The sequence below is a fragment of the Magnolia sinica genome, chromosome 1 (genome assembly GCF_029962835.1).
Source record: "Magnolia sinica isolate HGM2019 chromosome 1, MsV1, whole genome shotgun sequence".
In the NCBI taxonomy this organism is placed as follows: Eukaryota; Viridiplantae; Streptophyta; class Magnoliopsida; order Magnoliales; family Magnoliaceae; genus Magnolia; species Magnolia sinica.
Window position 1 is genome coordinate 27801149 of NC_080573.1, and position 14005 is coordinate 27815153.

The window sequence follows — 14005 nt, forward strand, 5'->3', positions numbered from 1 at the left end:
CACATCATGGATGGCTAGATGGGACACCGAAAATACTTAGTTTTAGCCATGTGAGCACTTAAGATATCCTTCGGTGAAAGTCCCAGAACCTCCAAGGCCAGGAAATGCCCCAACGTCTAGACCGAGTGGAACATGAGCGCCCGAGTGCCGAATAGCAGTAGGCCGCGTCTCCCACTATGTCGTGGTCTGTTGGGAGGGGTTGTGGCTTTATCCGGCCGAATGAGGGGGCTGTAAGCTTTGCTGAGTTTGACCAGCTCACAAATGTGTCTGCTACCGACGAGCCGGGTAGGTATTGGCAGACTACTTGTTAGGAAAATAGTGTGGTCTCTTCCACTCGCTGGGCTGTGCGGCTAGGGAGGCGGCAGTCAGCGTGGAGTATAATAAACCCCGGTGATTCCCTAGAGAGGAACAGTACTGATATGTGGACTTGATATGAGGACTGTCATGATATTATGACACCCCGTCACTTTGCACATGTGGGCGGGCGCACATGGAAGGATGCTGATGTGGGCGAGTGTGTTGTGGGCGGGGCTGAGGCCTGGGCGAGCTACCAGTGGTTGGTAGGCTATTATGCTGGTAGGTTACTGAGCAGGAGTTGCATACTCATTCATTCATCCATTCACTATCCACTTGGGTTAGTGGTGCGCAACTATTTGTTACATATACCTTCGCAATGGCCAGGATTTCGGTTGGGGCACGCGACTAACCTGAGACTAGGAGTTTACCACATTGTGTTTGACTATCTAAATTTAGGTATGGGACTGGTTTGGATAGAATTCCCTTGTAATGGACCCCATAGCCTGTGATACTATGCACTATCATCCTGACTTCACTCCAGCTTTGTCATTTCATTCGCATCGCATATTGCATGTCATCCACGGCATATGGCATTTTGGATCACTACGTTTCTTCACTTATATGGCTTAGACGAACTTATCAAGATTTGCATATGGCATTGTGTCCACAGTATATGATATTTAGCTCATTATGATCTGTATTGCATACCTTGATATTATATGACTCATGGACTTACCAGTATATTTCCGCTTACCTTGATATTGTATGATTCATGATCTTGTGAGTATTTCCTCTTATTCCAATGATTTATGATTTATGGGCTTTATTGTATACTTGGCACTTACCTTGTGCACACACTTTCACCACCCACTAAGCTTTCTATAAGCTTATGCATGATAGATGCATGTAGGTGGCGTTAGGTTGTAGCAGCGTGGAGCTTGGAGCATGTAGCTGACTTCTGGAGCTTTGATTTCGATATATGTATTTCCCTTCCAGTACTGTACTCAAATGATTATATTAGTAGATATGTGATGATGATGTTGCCTTTGTGGTTTAGTTAAACTTGTTGTTATGCTTATTACGAGACAAATGTACATTAGAAAATTCTCCTTGTAGGATCCTAGGATCGAAATCTGGCATATGCGCGCTGGGAGCTGAGAATGGGGTACTACGGAGGCTGTCGGTACCGGATTCGGTGATCAGGAATTTTGTGAGCCCGATTTTCAGGTTTAGGGTGTGACAATTAGGACTTTTTTTTGTCCCCCCCCCCCTTTAGGACTTTTTTTGTGGAGAAAGGTGGACAATTGATCCACCACAATTCATTCAATAACCATGATACACAACATTTCCGGCGGGTCAGACAAAAAGATATTGACCTCACCTATCGTATAGTAACAAGGAAACCAAAAGCATAAGACTGCACAGGGATCCACAACAAAATATACAAAATGCCCCAAGAAAATGAAAAAAAAAAACTGCAAGACATCACACTGTGCTCTGGACCTCCTTACTGGCAACCTCTCTCAGAGCACCCAAGCTAACCTTATCCAGAAAAATGCTACCTCTAACTTTCAGCGGGAGATCATGGATGGAAGAAAAGGAAATGGATGAATTCTGGGCACTACCCAGCCGCGCCAATCCGTCAGCAACATCATTCCCTTCCTTGTAAATGTGATAGAATTGGAATTGCCATCTCCTTGAACCGAGCAATCCTAGCCAGCCAGTAATTCCACTTCCAGCTGGGAACGACAGACCCCGTCAGAATCTTCACTGCCAGTAGGGAATCGGACTCCACCATCACAAAACCCCTCCTTAGGACTTAGTTTACATTCTATAGCTCTGTCATATTCCGCACCTAGACACATTACGACACATTAACCGCAATTTCCCCAGCACATTCTGGGCAGACCAGATCAGAGATCTTCGATCATAAATCTATTTCAGTACCGTAATGATCCCAGACTTATACATTGGCGACCACACAGGCGTTGTGATTCCAACGTCGCATGGTACGTTCCATTTCGACACTTAGAATAGAAGTTGTAATCCGAGGTGGGTCGTGCAATGCGGGCATGGTGTGAGCCGCACTTGCACAAATCTCTATGTAGTCCAATCAGATCCCATCAATCCATCACCACCTACTCCCATTACCCTTTTTCCATTCCCCATGTAAGAGAAGCCCCGAAAGTTAATACTCATCATTCCTCTTAATTTTCTCTCCTTTCTACCCTCCCTTTCTAAAATTCCCTTCATGTCCCAAATTCTCTACCACAAAAGCCTTCCTATGTATGAACTTTCATTCCCATTTTATTGCTAAAATTTGGGGGGAGAGAGAGAGAGAGAGAGAGATCGAGAGACATTAGAGAGAAAAGAGAGCTTGAGACACTGCTAAAATCGCTAATTTACGACAGACCAAATCCATCGTAAAACCAAATAAACGATGGATTTTGTCCGTCGCTGTTTACTAGGTCATTTTTTTCCCGATGGATAAAAACCATCGCATAGTAACGACGAATAAGATCCGTCGTAAAAAAAATAAAAAAAATCAGTCGCTAAAATTCGAAAAAAAAAAGTCATCATTAAAAATATTAGCAACAGATAAGGTCCATGGCTAATATGAGTAGAGCGATGGACCTCAAATCCATCGTTGATTTTCCTTGTTCAGAAATTAGCGACGGATTTAGTCCGTCGTTAAAATATTTGTGAATAAAAGAAATATCGCCAAATTTTTATTTTTTTATTTTTTTTATTTTGAATCTTACACTTGATGGTAATTCAAAAAATAATTCACACGATTGTTTAATAAGAATCCTATTCAAAAAATTGAGATGAATCTTGTTCCGCCATCCACTATAACAAGGAAAATGATAATTACAAACACAATATGCTATAGAATGTCTAAAGCAAGAGAAAATGCCTATTGGATGAAAAAAATAATTAGGATAAGTCCCATGATTTCAGTCGAGTCACTTTGTTGAGTTTATGGCCTTATTTTGGGTAAACTCGACGAGTTATAGAACTATGGCTGACGATCTGCCAATTAGATGCACCCTCTTCGACATGAGATCAGTCCCTTAAAATATGAACTCACGTTAAGTGATTGTGAAAACAATTAATTAAAATAATTAATTAACCAACTGGTTTTCTGAGTGCATGAAGAAATCAAAAAGGGAAATATGATCTCATAATGTCACAGAGTTGGAGATTAGCTCTAGGAATAGTGTTCCGTGAACAAGAAAGAAACCACTAATTTGTGCGAATGCCACTCATTGTTTGAAAAAAAAATCAAAGAAAAGATTGGACAAGTTGTTGCAATTACCTATAGTAAAGCAAAAGCAACGCATGACCTGAGAATAGAAGAATTCCGAAGCATAGCAACAAATCTCCCAATCTCAGATCCACTGAACAAAGTGGAAAATGGAATAAGGCAAGAGTTACTGAGAAAAATGCATAACAAAAAATCATACAACTAATAAGCCAATGGCAATGTGAATGAACAAACTAAAAAAAAAAAGGCATCAACTTGTGTCAGCATAAAAGGTTTTCTTTCTTCTTTTTTTTTTCTAGAAGTTTACTCAAGTTTTACTAAGGAAAGAAAAATGGGAAGGCAAAGATTAGGAATCAATAGCCCCAACAAATAAGACGCTGAAAGAAAATAAAAGATTCATATGAACAACTTGCAAAAAGGCTTGAGACACCTTGGCCCATTCAATCACAACCAATTTGGCCTCCTGAACACCTTTTTGGAAGGACTAACACAATTGCGAAAGCAATTGTCAATACACTTGGCCCAAATCATGACTAGTTCCACGAGGAGTAACCATAGAATTTACCATTTAGGTCCCATACTGCCATCATGTGATATTACAAATCATTTAAATATTAGTTTTAAATTTAAAAATAATAATAATTTCCACTCATTTGTTATAAAAACAAAATAAATTTTCTTTTTTCTTTTTGCATTCAATCAATTGTTAAAAAAAAAATCTTATATACAAATATGTACAATTAAACCACTGAAATTCTATTAAAAACAATTATTAGACTATAAAAAAACATTTTTCCAGCATATTCTTAAAAAATTGAAAAAACATTTAGGACAAAAGTAGTTTTACAACGGACCATGATCCGTCGCAAAAGCAACTGAAAACCATCGCCAACTGGTAATTTGGGTAGGAATTTTCCGTCACAAAATCAAAATTTTCGACGGATTTAGTCCGTCGCTAATTTACGATGGACCAAAATCCATTGTAAATCTGATTTTAGCGACAGATTTCAGTCCGTCGTGAAATTCCGTGACATTTAAATTAGGATTTTCAAGAAAGACGGGATTAGTAACGAACCTTTTCCATTAGCGACAGATTAAATCCGTCGTTAAACCAAGGGATTTTTGCGACGGACCAAGTCCGTCGCAAATCCATGATTTTGGCGTAGTGAGAGATTAGAGAGAGTGTGGAGAGATATCTAAAGAAAAGAGAGGTAAAGAGGGAGGTTAGAGCTTGAGGGAGGGTTGGAAGAGTTTAAGGGAAGAGCTTGACGATCCAAGTTGTCCGATCGACGATTCGATCGAATCCAGCCATCCAACATCATTGTGAGTGCAAGGGAGAACAAACTTTCTCCTTTTCCTTTCTTTCATTTTTCATGGGCTCACAAGTGTGGGACCTAATTGGTGTATGTGATAATTGTGTGTGGAGGACCCCATAGTGCCGGCGGCCCATCCAATGGCAGATCTCTTCCTTCCGTCCTTCTTCCCTCTTCTTTTATTTAATGTTGTGGACCATTGTGGGACCTATAAGTGGGCCACACTATGATATGAATGCCCCACATGCTGTGACAGTGTGGACCAACTTTTGTGTCCCACCATGATATTGATTCACCATTTAACCTATTGATTAGATCACACGAATCTGGATGATGGAAGATACAAAAATCAGCTTGGTCCAAAGTTCTTTGAGCCCACCATAGGTTAGCCAACCTAATGGATGGGGTGTATCGTCCACACGTGGACCCCACCATGATGTATATGTTGAATTGACACCGTCCAGCTATTTTTTCTAGATCATTTAATGCCCGGGGCACAAAAATGAAGAAATCCACATCTTAGGTGACCTACATCATAGGGATTAGTGGGCGCCCCTTTGTATAGCCAGCTGGTGCATGTACAAGCACGAACTATCACACTGCCAGAGTATCATATTAGAGAGAAACAGAGAGTTGCACCAATAAAACTGATACAATATAAAGTAGCTTAGTAGCATTACAGCTTTAATTTCTATAATTCAAATCTGGACGTAGAGAATGAAGCTGTATCACTCAAGATAATCATGCCTTTTATATTCTCCAAAAGAGGCCATCAAAGTAAGAAATCCTGCATATACAGAGAAAACATCAAAATGTCGAAAAATAAAATCACCTCAAATTGAATAAAACATACCATGCAAAAAAGCCTGGCCCAGTTTAGAAGATTTCCCACCCATTGATCAGCTTTATTCCACTATATATGTATATGATTTAGCCCAAAATAAGGTCCAGTCCAATGACGCAAGGATGAACGTGATGAGGATAATTACTCCGAATCCACGGAGCTTCTCTGGACTCCTCACAGAGACTTCTTGAATCCACGAGGAAAGAAAGCAGAAAATAGAAATAAATTCTAAGAAATTCGAAATTGATTAATTGATCAATAAAAATGAGTTCACAACCCTTTAAATAGGGGTACCAAGCAATGGGAAAGAAATCAGAATCAAACTACAACTCAAACTCCTAGAATCCGCGACTTACTATAAATAGTAAACTTACTATTTATAGACGGTCGTGATGTCTACTAGTGCGCAAGGTTTTTGGCCAAAATTAGTAAGTGTCCTATTTGGCTTCACCAAACCGCTCTCCTAATTATTCTAAGCTCTTTTCACGTTGGGCGCAACTCCTAAAGCTCGACGGATGAAGAGTTATAATCAAACTAAAACTTACTATTTATAGTAAAAACGAAATTAAAACAGGGAAACGACCATCGATCTAGGGGTTTTTCCCAATTTCGGGCTGCATAACCCAGCGTAGCGGGATTGGTTGGCTAAAGTAGCTCGTTCTACCCCAAAATCATATTTTTTTACATCAGGTAACTCATTCCGGATTGCGAGATACGCCTGATTTAAGGTCCGACGGTCCGGATCACTTCTGTCGTCGACCGAGCCTTTTCTGATCCATCTTGGCCATGAAACTATCCGCGACCCGCTCTACATCATCCAAACATCAATTATTCAAAATATTCCATCTATTGGCCTGAGTTTTGAATCACACACCATCTAGAAAGTTGGCCGGGCTCAATTTTTGTTTTCTCATCTAGCTCACCTAACAGTCAGTAGACCATATAGAGAGCTCCACGCGGCATTGACTAGGAAGTTCCAGCAAGGCATCCTCCCGGATGTTATGGAAGGTCGAGATGGCTCGCTTGAAGCACCTGCAAGCAAGCCGCTTGTATGATAGAAACGAAGCAGCCCTTGTGAACCGCAAGAAGCTGTTGTAGCACGACGACAATGGCTTTTGATCAATGCCACTCAACTAAGTGAAACAATCTCCAATAAGGCCCGCAACTCGGGCACATGCCATGATCTCGCCTCCACCGCCAGCTCCAGCCCCAGCTCTAGCCCCGTCTCCATGGCTCCGTTCTGCTAGTACGTGGAACACCATAAGTACTAGGAGAAATCCGACCAAGGTCTTCATTTTTCTACGTATATGTGTGTTTGTGTGAGATATGTGGGCATGTGTTGAGAGGTGGTTTTTTTAAAATATTATAGTGGCGAAAAAGGAATTATAGGTTGATCGGCCTGGCTTTGCATGCTATACTCGGGCTTTTTATTTTGTAGGATGTGACTAGAGTTCTTCTTACAAGTATTGTCAAACCCAGGGTTACTATTGCTAAAGGAATTATTTTGAGCAAGGATCCGCTCACAAAAGTAGGGGGGCACGAACTTGGAATTGGTTTTTGGGAAGTATTAATTCATGTGGCAATAGTACGGGAGGAGGTTTTGATAAGACCCTATGGACGATATAAAACAATTGGAGATGCTATTAGAACGAGTATTGTTTGGACCGCTATTATGTGTAAGGTCAGATTTTTTTTATTTTTTATTTTCCACATACAATAGAATTTCTTATACAAGAATACGAGTACTAATTAATTTCTTTTTATTGTTTTGTTTTGTAGGTTTAAGGAGAGATGGATTGAGCTAAATGAAAGGATCTCTCTCTCTCTCTCTTGTAAATGTTTTATGTTTTGTACATGGGTTTAGGACTGATGTGTGATTGGTTTTGGATAGAAAGTGTTTAACTCTCATTTTGGAATTTGGATTGACTTAAGATCCAATGCATATGATAGGTTGGATAACTAAATCAACAAGTTAGCCAACATGATTTGCTCTTGTTCTTATCAATTTTCTTTATAACTCAATGGAACTCTTGTTCTTTCCATGTTTCTTTACAACATTAATAGGATGGCGTTGACCTTTTTTAGCATGTTTTTTGAAGCAGTGTTAGATGATGGAAGCCAAGCGAAGGAGAACAACTACATTTATATAAGTATTATAAGTCTTAAGCTCCATTTGGTCATCACATCAATCTTTATGAATATAATTTTTTATCAAACCAAATGGATCTTAAGCCCCTTTTTTAACTCCGCCAATGCAACTACTTGCATTGCCGGTCCCAAGCCCGGGTAAAGGAGGAGGGAGAAAGGCTTGAGCGTCAAGGTGAGTTGTATCATTTTCTTCCATATTTCTTTAATGCAGCAATACTATGTTGAAATTTTCAGTATTTTTACAGGTTGAGAAGTGGGTTGATCCAAAATTCTGTTGACAGTGTAATCTCTAATTGCTTTATGTTGATATTTTCAGCATTTTCGTATGTATGTTACCCATGTTAAAATCTGAAACTTTCAGATCATATGACTGAATTGTTGAAATTTTATGTTTCACGGACGATCCTTCACAGAATTTGATAAGATATGTAAGTGCAAGTTTTCCTTCTTGATCCATGTATATCATCACTAACATTGCATCCAGCTGAGCCATATTTTTTCTGTAATAACAGCCTGCCCTTTTTGTGAACAAAGAGAGATAATTCAGAATTAGCAGAAACAGATGGGCTGACAAGTTGTTCAATAGAAAATTTGAAAGGTTTGATATACAAACAAGAAGTATTGTAGTCCTGGCATATTGCTGTGTAGATTTTCTTTTGTACATTGTTCAAAAAACTTGTGGCCTGAGCTTGGCTGAGTTGACCTATTTAAAAAGCTGGCAAAACATTCCAAGTTGATGTTTTACTTGGAGTATTAGTAGTTTCAACCCAATAAGTTTCTGGATTGTTGAAATTGAATTGAAACTTTAAGTTTCTTCTGAGAATTGCTGGCATTTTGTTTAGTATCATCTTTTTGTTGATTCGCTTAACTCCTTTACTGCTTCTAACATAAGCAAAACCCAATTGAAATTGGTGAACTTTTGGCTTGTATTATTGGTTTCTGCTGGTTTGTAATTGCAAGGTCCCCTTCATGGTTACACTTGTAATTTGTTTTCTCTTTCTGTACCAATTTCTTCTGGCTGAGGTTTACGAATGTTGCAGAGGCACCCGAACCAATGGAAAGAGATTTCATGTCCCAAATCATAGTATCGTTTTTTCTCTTGACCATTCAATTTCTTTGATACAATGTTCCTACTACAATACATGTTTATTTATTTTTTATTCTTTTTGGTAGCAAAGATACTTGTTGGATTCTTTTGATTACACAACTGGCTCAAAGTATTTGTTGAAGTCAACCTACATCTAGATTTGGAGGTGTGGAGAAAGCATGTGCTGCTCTCCATAAGTAACCAATTTGCCATGCTGGCAGATGTCTGGCATGTACATGAGCTGCCTTGTACATGCATGTGTTGACAAAAACCTATAGTACCAAAAGGCAAGAAAGAAACAAGATAAAGATCTTTTGCTTTTTCTGCTTTTACCTTTTTTCAAATTGTTGTATTGAAACATGAATCTATTACTCATGATGCGATTTGAATATTAAGGTTTCCTTGTATGTAGCTTTTAGTAGATAAATTTTAACCAGTTGATATTTCAATGGTCTTTTCTTGTCTGTATCCTTTTAAATCATTCACTCTCTTACTCAATTTGTACCACATTCTAATTTTGCAGAGAGGAAATGATGTTCTGCATTCACCAGTGACTATGCATATTTAGTTGTGGAGATTGAAGGTGCTAAATTGTTTATCGATAATTATATTAATTGACAGGTAGAGATTTCTGAACTAAACGAGGAACTGAGCTGACTTCAGAATCAGGCAAGATTTGTGGCATTTTCTTTCGTATGTATAGAATTAGGCTTTTATTATTGTTGTTGTTGTTATTGTGGTTAGCAATATCAGTGTCATTTTGTTTTCCTTACAAGTTGCAACCCATGGAGGAGATGGATCGGAGGAAGTCAGCCAATATCACAAAGTGAGGCCATAGCCCTTTGGAGGAGAAAACAGGACTACAGGAATTGTGTTTTTCCCTAAATTTATTAGGAAAAAAAGTGTAGTCTCGAACACCATGGGCAATCTCCTGAATCCCTACCTTGGTAAATGAAGCTACCTCCAAATGGATCTAATGTTATAAATAAACTGTACCGAGTGGTGGAGTGCAAGGTGCCCATTGTGTTGTGAGTGCAAGGTATGAGTTCAACACGAGGGGTTATGAGTTCAGGTACCCATTGTGTTGTGAGTGCAAGGTATGAGTGTGTATGTTTTAAACATATAAAAGGTAAGATGGTCAACAAACATTGGTGGGTGATCAACAGCTCTTGTTTTTTTTTTTAATATAAAAATATAAAAGGTACCTCTTCCTATCACTCTTGTTTTTTTTTTTTTTTTGGATTTTGATTAGGTTGGATCTGTGTAAATCAATTTTTTTTTTGTCAGATGCTTTGATTTAAAATTCTTCTGAAATTAGCTGCCTTTAATTTTTTCCAAGGATTATTTGGGTAAAATATGTTGTTCTTCTTCTTCTTCTATCAGAAAGACATAGAGTGATATTTTCCTGCTCAGATTGGTTGCATGCTAACAAAGCTGTTATAAGAATCAGCTGTTTTCTTTCTCATACTTCAATGTGTAAACATAAACTTTCTTCAAGCATTGTTCTTTTCTTCCCCATTTGGAGGTATGACCCGAAGATCGCCCCTTTGAAAGATGAGGCCCAGTTGGTGCTGGTTTCGCAGTTCATGATGGAATTGCAGGGGCTGAAGACGGTGGATGGAGAGGATCCCCCAAGGATTTTGCACTTCAATCCGAGGTTGAAGGGCGACTGGAGTGGGAAGCCTGTGATTGAGCAGAACACTTGTTATAGGATGCAGTGGGGCTCCGCTCTCCGATGTGAGGGTTGGAAATCCAAGGCTGATGAAGAGACAGGTATGTGATTTTTTTGCACTTCTTTCTGTTTATATTAAATCCGAGACTGTTCTAGTTGTTTTAAGCATAATTCAACTCAATTTGATATGCAGATTGTCTAACTGGGTGATTGTTTTGACTCGAGTATCCTCTTCAAATGTATTTTTAAGTGAGATTTAAGTTTTATAAGATCTTTAGGATAACCCATAATGTGGATTTTGATGTTAGTGCAGTTCTGTTAATAGATCCTTGTCTTTTATTGTATCAAACAGGTGTGGTGTTGGAAATCCTATTGTTCTCAGCTCAATTCGACAGGCTAATTGTGCAAAATTGTGATTCCTTTTCTTCTTCTTCTTCTTCTTTCTTTTTGTATGCCTAGGATTGTTTATTAAGTGGTGAATCTCTGCCTTCAATTTGATTGATCTTTTACTTGGGAAAATTCTTTGTATTTTAATTTTTAATTTTTATTTTTAAAGAAAGAACAAATCTTACCTCCCAATTCTCAATTGAAGAGGTGATAGTATTACACTTTCAAGATATAGGCAACTACCCAAATTGTATCGGGTTGTATCGGACTGTTTTGGGTCGATACAGTTGTATCGTTTATTTTGAATGTCGAGATTAGGCTAGGCTAAAAATTTATTCCATCACAAGCATTATCTCTTAAAGTACTTAACTGGGATTGGTATGTGCAGTTGATGGACTACCAAAGTGCGAGAACTGGATCCGTGATGAAGATAATCACTCAGAGGAATCGAAAACAATGTGGTGGTTGAACCAACTAATAGGCTGAACAAAGAAGGTCTCAATTGATTGGCCATTCCCGTTTGTGGAGGATAAGTTGTTTGTTCTCACCCTTAGTGCTGGGTTGGAAGGTTATCATGTCAATGTTGATGGGAGGCATGTCACATCTTTTCCTTATCACACTGTGAGTACAATTAGAAGGCCTTTGAATCAATTTTAATGGGACTGTTTGAGTTTTGAGTTGATTCTGAAGGTTTTAGTGATATTGGCAGGGGTTTGTTCTCGAGGATGCAACCGGGCTATCACTGAATGGCGAACTTGATGTCCAGGCTATATTTGTTACATCTTTGCCCACTACACATCCAAGTTTTGCCCCTCAAAAAATTCTTGAAATGTCAAGTAGATGGAAGGCCCCACCGCTTCTAGATGGCCCTATGGAGCTCTTCATTGGCATCCTTTCAGCGGGCAACCATTTTGCTGAGCGGATGGCCGTAAGGAAGTCTTGGATGCAGTCACAACAAATCATATCTTCTAATGTGGTGGCCCGATTCTTTATGGCACTGGTAAGGGCATCTCTTAAGTCATTCTCTGAAACCATCCAAGTGTATCTTTGCACTGTTTTAACTTGAATTTAGAATCTAATGTTGGGTATCATTTTTGAGGAAAGCATGGAAGGAAGGAAGTGAATGTGGAACTAAAGAAAGAAGCAGAGTTCTTCGGCGACATTGAAATAGTGCCTTTCATGGATAGCTATGATCTGGTTGTTTTGAAGACGGTTTCCATCTGTGAGTATGGGGTGAGTGAAATTCAACTATCAAAGTTGGAAATACTTCTAATTATGAAATATTGTTATCGTTAAGGAAAAAAATTAGAAATTTGTATGCCTTGATAATGGAAAAGTTTATAAGGATTGATGGACTTGATGTATTTGTTTATTGACACAGGTCCATGCATTCTCTGCAAATTATATCATGAAATGTGACGATGACACATTTGTCAGAATAGAAACACTTCTAATTATGAAATCTTGTTATCTTTAAGAAAGAAAAAGTTAGAAAATTGTATGCCTTGATAATGAAAAAGTTTATAAGGATTGCTGGACTTAATGTATTTGTTTATTGACATAGGTCCGTACAGTCTCTGCAAATTATATCATGAAATGTGATGATGACACATTTGTCAGAATAGATTCAGTGATTAAGGAAGCCAAGAAAGTCCCCAGTGGTAGAAGCCTATATGTTGGAAACATGAATTACTACCACAAGCCCTTGCGTTATGGTAAATGGGCTGTGACATATGAGGTATAAATTAACTTTCCCCACCTTTCCCTTAAATTATTATACTGCTCTTTTAAAAATAAAATAAAATAAAATCCGTTGCTTGAGTAATTATGTGGTACTAAATCACACTTGATGATAAAATGCTCTGAAATGCATTCCTTGAACGGGGGACTGCCATGGTTACATATTGAACTGTTTGGAAGAAACAAAGGAAAATCTAGAACTTTACTTGCCTTTTCCATCTTAGAAGAGCTTTTAGGGTCGGGTACTTATCTTAGTTTACTTATGCAAGTAAAAGAGGTATTATGGGACACCAACATGCTCCGAAAACAGTGTTTCCTCACTGACTTACTACAGGTTTATAGGAAGCAAAAGATTGAAAAGTAGATGATTTAATGCAATAAATAGAGTAGACTGGGAACTAAATTTCATATCTTGTTGGCAAAAATGGAACTGAATTGAAAACTTTAGTATTAGAGACTATTCATGCTCAGGCCTTTCATTTCTTAGAGAAGTCAGGACACTGGTCCAAACACCATGGCCTGTTGCATAGTCAGGATAGCCACATTAGTCTAATTTACCAGGACTAGAATCTCAATTCCCTACTGACTTTTCAGCTTTAGTAGAATGTCTATTGTCAAATGCAGCAAACACTGCAAACATTGGGGCGGTATTGCTTTTTTGGTGATTTATATACTTTCATTGTAATATTTATGGTTTTTGGTGGAAACCTCGTCATTCGTTCTCATCGTCTTATTCATTACCAACTTCTCTTTCCTTCACTCTGAATAGCTCACAACACTATGCTTATTGTTTGTGTTTCAGGAATGGCCAGAAGAAGATTATCCACCGTATGCCAATGGCCCAGGCCACATCGTATCATCAAACATTGCACAATTTGTTGTAATAAAGTTTGAGAAACACGCTTTGAGGCTAAGATGTACAAACTTCTGCTGCTGTTGTTTAAACCCTTATTACCAACTTGAAAAAAAGAAAAGGAAAAGGAAAAAAAAAAAGGCCTTCACGCTAACAATTCAACTCTGAAACAGCTCTTCAAGATGGAAGATGTGAGCATCGGCTTGTGGGTGGAGCAGTTCAACAGCACGACACCCGTTGAGTATCTACACGACCTGAAATTACTGGCATGCTAGGGCCTCTCAAATCCATACAAAGGCTTCTACCGGCGCTTGTGTAGAAATCTTACGGCGCTTTTTCGCAAGAAAAAGTGTCCACAAACCATTTTTAGCGGCGCTCTAAGTGATTTTTACCAGC

The 14005-nt window shown here is 38.6% G+C and overlaps 1 long non-coding RNA gene and 1 pseudogene across 1 annotated transcript; both read left to right on the forward strand.

The window, feature by feature from the left end:
- Positions 1–7184: 7184 nt before the first annotated feature.
- Positions 7185–7868, forward strand: LOC131238861 (uncharacterized). Its single transcript, XR_009168052.1, has 3 exons — positions 7185–7403; positions 7502–7672; positions 7825–7868. It is a non-coding gene; the product is annotated as an uncharacterized LOC131238861 (long non-coding RNA).
- A 2561-nt stretch (positions 7869–10429) lies between these two features.
- On the forward strand, positions 10430–13792 carry LOC131245223 (hydroxyproline O-galactosyltransferase GALT5-like; annotated as a pseudogene).
- Positions 13793–14005: the final 213 nt, after the last annotated feature.